Below are 9,683 nucleotides of genomic sequence, written 5' to 3' on the forward strand. Positions count from 1 at the left end.
CTTGCTTATTCTCTGCATCACTTAGCACAATCTGAAGACCACACAAAGTCATTTTCAGCTTCTTTAAGAGCCGAATGTGATGCTTATGCTTCTGAAACATGTTGAGAAGACAAATTCTCTATCTTCAACTACTAAGATAGAACTTTACTTTACCTGTTGAATGTTAAGAGTAATTTGCAAACAAGAATGATCAGTGATTGCTCTCTCTCTCTCTCTTTTGCTTGTATTTAGTAAAACTGTCCTTTTTTCTCTTTTCAAAAAGTATGACTCAACTAATTGAATAATTGAGGCAATAGAGGAAGGTATCTTTTGCTTTATGTCTATTCATTACTCTTGCCTTATACACTTGGCCATAATTAGGCCTAACATATCATGAATACGTTTTAGAAATGTGAAGAATTAGAATCTGTTCCATTTTCCTTTTCTCTAAGGTATTATTTTTTCTATGTTGACATGAGCCGAGGGTCTATTGGAAACAACCTATCTACCCTACAAGTAGTGGTAAGGTCTGCATACTACTTGGTATATTGTTGTTTCTATTTTTCTATGTTGAAGGTCCTATTTAGGTCCATGTACAACTCTGTCCCAATGGATAAACTGAAAACAACGATCCACCGTTTTATTTTTCTTTCAAATTAAGAAAAGGAAAAATAAAGAGAGAAAAATCAAATAGATATCAAAATACCTTTTCTCCATGTTAGCAAAACAAATTAACAAGAAAGTGGAAAATAACAGTGCTTGGTTCCAGTAGAATTTAAAAAATGAATTGTATGTCACTATATATACTTCGGTACGATATTTGGTATTTCTGTATTTTTTTATAATTATCAAATACTATGCTGAATACCAAACTTTTTTAAAATGCATACCAAATACCATGAAACTCAAACCACAGTGTTAATAATTTCAATTTCGATATGGTATTCGGTATCTATCATACCATGACATGTAGTAGGTGGATGTGAATGTGAATTAGCAAACCTTATTTCATCTCCCAACAGGATTCTAAAAGGAGAAAAAGGTAGTTTTAGTTCATTTGAAATAGTGTTCTTTTTTCTTCTCCCAGCAGGATTATAAAACTTTAGAAACTTTGATCTTAATGATGGGATATGCTTGTAAGTATGCAGTTGTTACAGGATCACAAGGGAATTGGCTTCGAGATTGTAAGGAAGGATAAAACTGATCATTCCTACCTTCCCAGACCCCATTTGTGTGATTACACTGGCTGTATGGTTCTTTTTCCTGCTTGATATCATTTAGTAGTTCGTTTCTATTTGATATCTTGAAAGTGTAGATCATGAGCATGATATCACATCATTTCATACATTGAAAATCATAATATCTAAGAGATAAGTCTCTAAAATTGTGATAACATTAAAAGTTGAGGTACCAAAATGGTCATTACAAAGCAAACTGATTATAAGCTGAAGTGAAATCCTAAAAACTAGTCCAGCACTGAAGCAAATGACTCAGTTTGAACTGTTCCATTTACGACGGTTATGCACGAGAGAAATTGTGTAATAATCTACTGTAAACTGACGAGGCACTCTCGTGTATCGAGAAATTTTTCTAAAAAATGTGTGAGCTATCTTAGCCTGATTTCAATCTCCAATCTGGAAGCAGAGGGACAAGAAGAGTCGATTTTTCATCCTTTGAGATCGAATGTTTGTATTTCAGTGTATAATACTCAGTCAAGGGAATAAATCTTGAATGTCAAGGATATCAGCTAGGACACCAGCTGCTGTGGTATCATTTCCTACTCCAGCACCTTGGATAACCAAAGGTTGTTTCTCGTAACAACGGCTGTATATCTCCACCTGCAGACGAACGAATTGCAGATGTTCAATCATCATAGTCATTCTTCGACAAAAGCAAGTCATTAATCTTACTGATTGTATGACATCCTAAGTACAAGGGATACATTTTACAATTAAGGTAGAATCAAAGCATTTAACTGCACAAAGTTTTTCAGGGCGACAACGAGATGATGCGTAAAGAGTAAAGACAAAGTAAGGCGTTAGATATGGTTGAACCTCCATAGCAGTTAAAATCAAAGCATGATGTTATAGATCACTACACTAAATGACATCACAAAAAGGCTTTAAACATTGACAACGCGTATGATATGGTTGAACCTCCATAGCAGTTAAAAGAGCATTCCCAACGGAAAACAAAGTAATGGAACAAGAAGAAGAGGGACCAAAGAAACAGCAAAATGGGAGGTGAAAGTGAACAATGCATACCACATTATCACTTCCTCTTTTGGAACTTCTGAAAATGAGAGATTTTAATGTCATGTACACAAAAGTGTTTTCAATAATCAATTTTTCCCCAAGCAGCAGACAGCCAGACACTTTCTTCTGTGCTATTTGTTTTCAGTGAAGCTGTTTGTAGCTGTTTATTTTGTGAAAAATTAAAGTTGATTTTATGGAGGTACCAAAAATATTTTAGATATTTTCTAGAATTTGGTAGATTAAATTATCTTTGAAATTTATACTTAAGAAAAATCTAGATGTTCTAGATAATTAGATATTTATAGTAAAGTATAGAAATATCTAGATTCTTGTTACATAGTTAGAAGATAAGGTATCTAGAATAATTTCTAGAAGCATCCCTATACAAGTATAAGTAGGGGTGACATTAGGCATTTGTAATCAACCCAAGAACAACCCAAACAAAGACAATTCAAGAGTCTTCTTCCATAAACAAAGTTCTCCTTTCCAGCTTCCTCTTCTTTAGTTGAATCTTCCGATCTTAGTTAACAGTCTTGGGCTAGCAGAAGACTTCCTAAATTATACTTTTCTTCTGCTATTCTGTACAGATTTTACTATAAACAAAGAATTGAGTGGTCTTAGAGTATCGTATATTTGATTCTTAGCCATTTTCAGTTGAGTTATATAGTTGTTCCATATGGGTTGAAATTTGAATAGAGGCTTTTCAAAGGAATTTATAAGGTTTTACGTTCTCATCACATAATATCACAACCGTCCTTTTGTAAGCTTATTCTCACACTCTTAAGTCCATATTAATTAAAGTCCATGTGAACCTCAAAATCTGGTTACACATGTGAGAGGGTGTTGAGTTATGCAGTTGTAATCTTCCAAAGGGGTTTATGTGGCATTCGGCAATCTTCATGTCACAAGCTAAGTTTTGGGTGGAGTTAAACCCTAGAGGAACACTTGCCTGACAGGAAAACGAGTAGAAATTTGGATAAATGTATGAAGATGCACTGTAAAGTAGCATATAAAAGAAGAATTCATGTGTAAGACATTTGTCTCACACATTCTCTTAGTCGCTTCTCGTGCTTCTCTGACTTCTCTCACATTCAAATTAATCCTAGACAAACTTCCGAAGCAGAAGGCCAGAAAATATTATTGTACCAGAGGAACACTTGCCTGACAGGAAAACGAGTAGCAATTGCTCATAGAAAGAGCAACATATAAACAAAAAAAGTAAGACTACACTTAATTAAAAATAGACAATATCATATCTTCAACCACTACTTTCTGTTTTTGTAAGTCATATCTTCAATTCTCATATGGTGATTTTACAAACATTAATAGGGTGGTTGTAACTTATCACCTGGTTCAATGTAGCCAAGGCGTTTAGCAGCATTAACGACTGGGCTGAATGGCTTTCCATCCTCAACCTCACTCATTACATACCCCAGGGTACCTGTTAGATACCAAGATATATGACATCTTACCATCAAATGCTTCTGATGTTTATAACAAGCAAGATAACCACTAAGGATAATCAATTGCTCTTGCATATAAAAAGGTGTTTAGCTTTTTTGTCTGCCTCCTTTACCTATCAAGGGTTCTGTTAACATTGTAGATGAAACTCTCTTACCTCTTTCACACTGTGGGTCTATATCTTCATCCCAGATTCTTCATGATAGATTCTATTTTCCTCCTATAAAGAAATTTTTCTCAGTCACCTTCCAGCTAACCATCTTCGTGTCATCGTTTCTTCTTCTGAGTGTCTTATCCATGATCAGCGCACGGGAAGGATCATTGGCTGGAAGAGGAAATCTGGGCAACGGAACCTCTCAGCACCAAAGTTAGTAACTTTTCCATCAGGCAATTCATAGTCAAATGCCACATTGGAGGCTGGAGGCAGGAGGATGGTGATTCACCCTCCCTCCTCTCTAGTTCATGCATCATATCAGCTTCTGGCTTCCACTAACAAAATAAACAATGAGCTCAGTTCCGCATAGAATATCCTTTAAAAGCTAGGAATTAAGCAGCAAAATATATTGTTTTGCCTAGCTTTTTTAGAACATGTTGATCATTCGACGTTTTTCCTTTCCAACATTAGATTAACACATATGCATAAACTTGGGTCAGAAATTAATTCAGTGAAATGTGAATTAGGTGACATCAACTTAGCAAACACTTCATAAAGGCATTTGACAATTTCTCATCTTCTATAGAATCGAGGCATGTATTATAACCCAATCAGAAGACATGTAAAACTAAAGATAAAAGAAGATCAGCATAAAAATAAATATTTGAATCAACAGATGTCAATCATATGTTAAACAACTTTCGAACAATGAAAACAATATTTTCAAAAGCAATTTCCCACTTTAAGTATCTGAATAGCAGTAGAAAACCGATATACTCCAACATCATTGAGATGTAAGGTGGGGCAAAACCAATATAAGCATCGTGGTGAGGAAGAAAGAAGAAAAAATATTTGTACCTTTGTAACTTTCTTACATCTATCGGAGCCCCACTTGTTTTAATCATTTAAGGTTCTCCCAATCAACATTTATGGTTTGAGCAATAGACACTCCACACTGCTCAACAAGGTTTAAAAATGGAAAAGAATTAACTAAAAAGCAAAGTGAAGTAAACAAAAAATAAAAAACTTCTGAGGGAAAAGAATAACTTACATCTGTTTGAGAGTCATTTGTTTTAATCATCACATGCATTCGAAATCGATATATAAGATGGGAATTTGAGCAATATTTGGCCAGTATTTCCCCTTGTTAAATTTTAGTAGTGGTTTGAGCAATGGGCAGTCGTAAATATCTAGTTTAGAGAGGGAAGAGGGCATCTCTTTTAATGGAAGGGATTGGAGCTTAGGGCAAATCCAAATTTAGTCAGACTCCAATGTGAACACCAAACACCGAATGAGAAAACAATATATCCACTATAAAAATATATAACACGTTGCTAACTACGGAAATAATATACATATCCATCTTCAGTTGCAATTGTTGTTCAAAATCATCTAATCAAATCTCCATCAAATGTCTTCAAATTTTATAGAGACAATCTCTTTAAACTATTCCAACAAATCTAAACAACACTTCAGATTTCTCACACACACACATAAAAAAAAGACACGATTTGAAATTCAAATCCACTTCTTCGAGCTTATTCAATCATCGCGAGTTATCTTTCTAATTTGATTTTCCGTACACAAATCTTACAAAATCAGATTCTAACCACTAGTTGAGTCCCAAACATATTTACAAATCGACTTTATCTACTTACAAAAGACGCTTGCACTGGAAACATGAAATAGTATCAACGGTATAGCCCCATCTTGAAGACATGCCTATAACAGCAGACCTGAGTTCACTGTGGATAACATAGTAGCTTTAGCGGAAAGAACAAAAAAATAAAAAACAACTCGTGAACATATGTAAAAAATAGCAGCAACACCTTAGAAGCACTTCTTGTGGACAATGGATGGACCAGACTTGTCGTACTCACCCTTCAAAATCCACATCTGATTAAGCACAGAACATGTTCAAGTTAGCAACATGTACAGTTCAAAATAAAGTTTAAAATTGCAAAAGTATATGCAAGAGAAGATATTTGAAGACAGTGATTTTATTACTCGTTGGATAAACACCCTGCAAATGTATATCTGAAGCTCTTACATCAAGCATTGCCCTGTGTAGTTGTCTGGTCGCTATCCAAGAAATATAGAATTATATAACATCTAATTATTCTGACAATGGAAGTTGCACTTATTTCCTAAAACTTGTGATCGTTATCCCTGATTATCTTTTAAAAAATATAGATTCTCTATGAAGCTTAAATATAAAGCTATGTGTTTGATGATGAGCACAACATCATCATATATCATCATATCATATCATATATCATATTATATTAAAAGTGGAAAGGTTCAAAATACAAAGTTGAATTACCATTTTATTCCTAAAATAAATCAAAATAATATAAAACAAATGTTGTGCCGTAATTGTCCTATATTTAGAAAAATTACTTTTTTTGAAATGTTCTAAGTATAAAACATTTTAAGAAAAATACTTAGAAAGAGTCGCCACTTAATTTTTTAAAGAAATTAAGAAAACTTATAATTTCCAAAGATTTAAACAGAAAAAATCATTTGAAAATACCAAAAGAGGGTTCGGGGTTCAATTTACACTTCGAGAAGGGGTTTAAGCATTCGAAGTGTCCGCTAACATGCGGTTGACCTGCGACTTGACTTAAATATATTTGACTATTTTTAGAAAAAATAAATAAAATAATTTAACATAAAATAATAATAACTTATAACATATTTGATTAAGAAAATAATTAAATAAATGACGCATTTTATTTCATCTTTATTTTTAGAGAAAAGGGACCTAAAATGAAACATTTGACTTAAGATACAAGTGATTAGAATATTAATAAAACTAAATTAATTAGAATTTATTTAATTCACTTTAAAATAACTTAAACCAATTTAATATATTAAAGCATGAAAATCATTTCGAATTAATTGTAAAATAAAAGTTTTAACTAACATTTTTGCGAAAATGACTAAGTAAGTATTTAATAATTTACATTATTAGATTAACTTTGAGAAAATAGTTAAACAAAGAGCAATTTTTTATTTTTTAAGAAAATGGGACCCTATTTAAAATATTTGAATTAGAGACAAGTAACTTAGAATTTTAACGAAACAAAATGAGCTGGTTTTTATTTGAGTCATTTCTGGTTTATGAAAAAACTATTTTAAACTAAAAAAATAAAAGAAAAAGTTTTGACTAAAGATTATAAATGACAATACAAAAGTTGATAAAATAAGTTTTGTTAGAAACAAAACAACTCAGATGAATAGTTCGTCTTTTGGGGAATTCAACTAAGTTAATTAAAAATTCTAAAGTCAGAGTTAAACAACAAATAATAAGTAATCACAATTAAATAATTAGCGGGTAAGGGAGAAATTGAATTTGGGCCTTTCTTGGGCCAAATTCGCTACTTTTTTGGAGTTTAACACAATTCCCGTTTTTGGTATACAGCTGATGTATATCAGTGTATATCGGCGTGTATATCAGCCTTTTCTTGCTTTTCGAGACCTGTACGTCAACTCCAAAGACTTGTTCTTCAATTTTTCAAGTTTGGCTGACTCGATATAAGGATTTTGGACCTTATGGCCCTATCTTCGAGTGACAAGGAGAAGAGATAGAGTCCGTGAGGACTCGGGTCGGGTTTTCACATGCATAAACAAATGAAAAGGAACATAAGTAATGCTCAAAGTAGTTCATAATAGAAAATAACGCAGCATGATATTTTTTGAAACAATAACCCAAAGGGGAATGATTTACAGAGGACAATTAAAAATGAAGGGGCAGAGACTTCCTTAATGAAAAGTTAACAGCATGTCACATATGATAATTAAGCTAAACCATCAATAACATCAACTTTAGCAAGAACACAATTAATACATAACTTACCTATTTCTAAGAGCATCAAAATAAAATATTCAAACCCATATATGACAAATTGAAACTAAACCAATATAATTACTCTAACAAAACTCAACTTCATATTAACAAACAAATGCTCCCACAACAAATTTTTCTAATGAACACTTTTCAGTTCTTCATTCATAATCCACAGAGGAAAACAAAAAAAAAACAAGTCTAGTGACCTCAACTTAACAGAGGAAACAAGCGTACATCAAATGGTCATATTTAAACAATAATAAATGCATGAGTAGGAACTATATTAAACTAATCACTATGACCCTTTTGTTATAATAAAAGCATGGTTTAACACCTTAAGTCGACTACTAAAGGGGCTGGACAGGTAGGTTAAAGGAAAGAAACAATTATGCCTCAAAGCACCGACTAGTATCGAAGAACAAAAGATGGAAATACATAACGACCGACTTACGAGATACAAGAAAAGATATACTAAGAATGCATCGCTAGCTTAAGCCAAAACGAAATGGTACTCACATGATGTTATAACAAGTCAAGATCGTGAAGAAAGTACATTATCATTTACCCGATGAACAACTACAACATTGAATAAAATTTCCAGATTTTTGATTAATGAATAACACCAAAACAGATCAAACCACACTCAGAAAGCAAAGGAACAATCAGATTCTCTAGCACATTTTCGAAAGCGAAACATTTCCGATATAAAAAGCAAGATACACAATTAGGAATAGATTAACTACGAGTGAATGATCCGAGTTAAAATAAGACTAAGGCGAATTGTAAACATGATATCACGAGTTGAAGACGCAAAACTGACATGAACAGTATTTGAGTTAAACAAGAACATAGATAAATACTACGGGATTAGACTAGCGATAGTGGTAATCTATAACGATGAATCAGACAGCAGAGAAGAAAAAATATAAAAAAATAAAAAAAATTTGGCTAAACGATGAAAGGACAGAACTATATAGCTTAATGTATTCAAAGTCGAAACTATATGAACTGCAAAAGAACTTCACTGATATTTACTTCATGCTCACAGTCCCAATAACTCACAGGAGAAAACGAAACTGAAAGCAAACGACTAAAATAGAGAAATCAACTAATCCTAATAATTGGACTCCACTAGATATCGAACACATAACACACACTACATAGAAAACATAATGCAAGAAAGGGCGAGATTACCTCAATTGGAGCAGCGACTGGACGACAACGAGCTTGAGAGCAACGATTCTTTTACCATGAACTTCGAATAGGAACAACAAACTAAGAAAATCCAAGCGTCGATCCTCTCGTATCTTAGATTCAAAAAACTAGCTATGAAAATTTCCAAGTGTGTGAGTGAATATTTGTCTCAAAACTAAACTCCAAAACTCAAAAAAAATCTCCCCTGCCTCTTTTCTCCCTCTCAAACAGGGACCAAAGAGATGATTATATAGCTGGAAAACTTTTAGGAAATCGGGTGAACCCCTCCCCTTTTATAGTGAACAGAACAAGGGTATATATAGGGGAGATTCGAATTGAGAAAGGGGGGAAAAACGAATTGAAAAGATGGATAAGGATGAAATTCAAAATTTGAATTCTCCTCCTCCTTACCCAGGGCAACAATGAAGGTATAGGAGATTTCTGAAACGGGAAAAGTGGGGATAGGAAGTGATGGCTGCTGCAGGCGCGATTTACTCGCTGGATTTCTGGGATTTTTCACTGAATTTTGCAGCACAGAGTTGCTGGGTTTCACACGCAAGGAAGAAGAAAATGCAAGGAGGTGGGGTCGGTTTTGGTATTGTATGTTGGGTTTGCTGTACGTATTGTTTTATTGAAGGGAATGGGCTGCTGAGGAATTGTTGCTGAAGTGGGCTGGTATTAAGGGTTGAATAGTGGGCTGTAGTTGGGCTGAAGCAAAGGAAATGGGTTGAAATAATAGGGTCTAAGATTAGAGGCAACAAAATGGTTAGGATTGCAATTGGAGAGATGA

At 33.6% G+C, this 9,683-nt stretch overlaps 2 long non-coding RNA genes across 2 annotated transcripts; both read right to left on the reverse strand.

Annotated features, from left to right (window-relative positions):
* Positions 1-1,304: 1,304 nt before the first annotated feature.
* Positions 1,305-5,447, reverse strand: LOC102586538 (uncharacterized). Its single transcript, XR_366756.2, has 3 exons — positions 3,853-5,447; positions 3,583-3,675; positions 1,305-1,817 (listed from the first exon to the last, which is right to left on the reverse strand). It is a non-coding gene; the product is annotated as an uncharacterized lncRNA (long non-coding RNA).
* Positions 5,448-5,457: 10 nt separating this feature from the next.
* LOC102586335 (uncharacterized) lies at positions 5,458-6,144 on the reverse strand. The gene is made up of 3 exons (XR_366755.2): positions 5,857-6,144; positions 5,679-5,745; positions 5,458-5,594 (listed from the first exon to the last, which is right to left on the reverse strand). It is a non-coding gene; the product is annotated as an uncharacterized lncRNA (long non-coding RNA).
* Between the last annotated feature and the right edge of the window lie 3,539 nt (positions 6,145-9,683).

Source organism: Solanum tuberosum, unplaced genomic scaffold (genome assembly GCF_000226075.1).
Source record: "Solanum tuberosum cultivar DM 1-3 516 R44 unplaced genomic scaffold, SolTub_3.0 scf00017, whole genome shotgun sequence".
Taxonomy (NCBI): domain Eukaryota; kingdom Viridiplantae; phylum Streptophyta; class Magnoliopsida; order Solanales; family Solanaceae; genus Solanum; species Solanum tuberosum.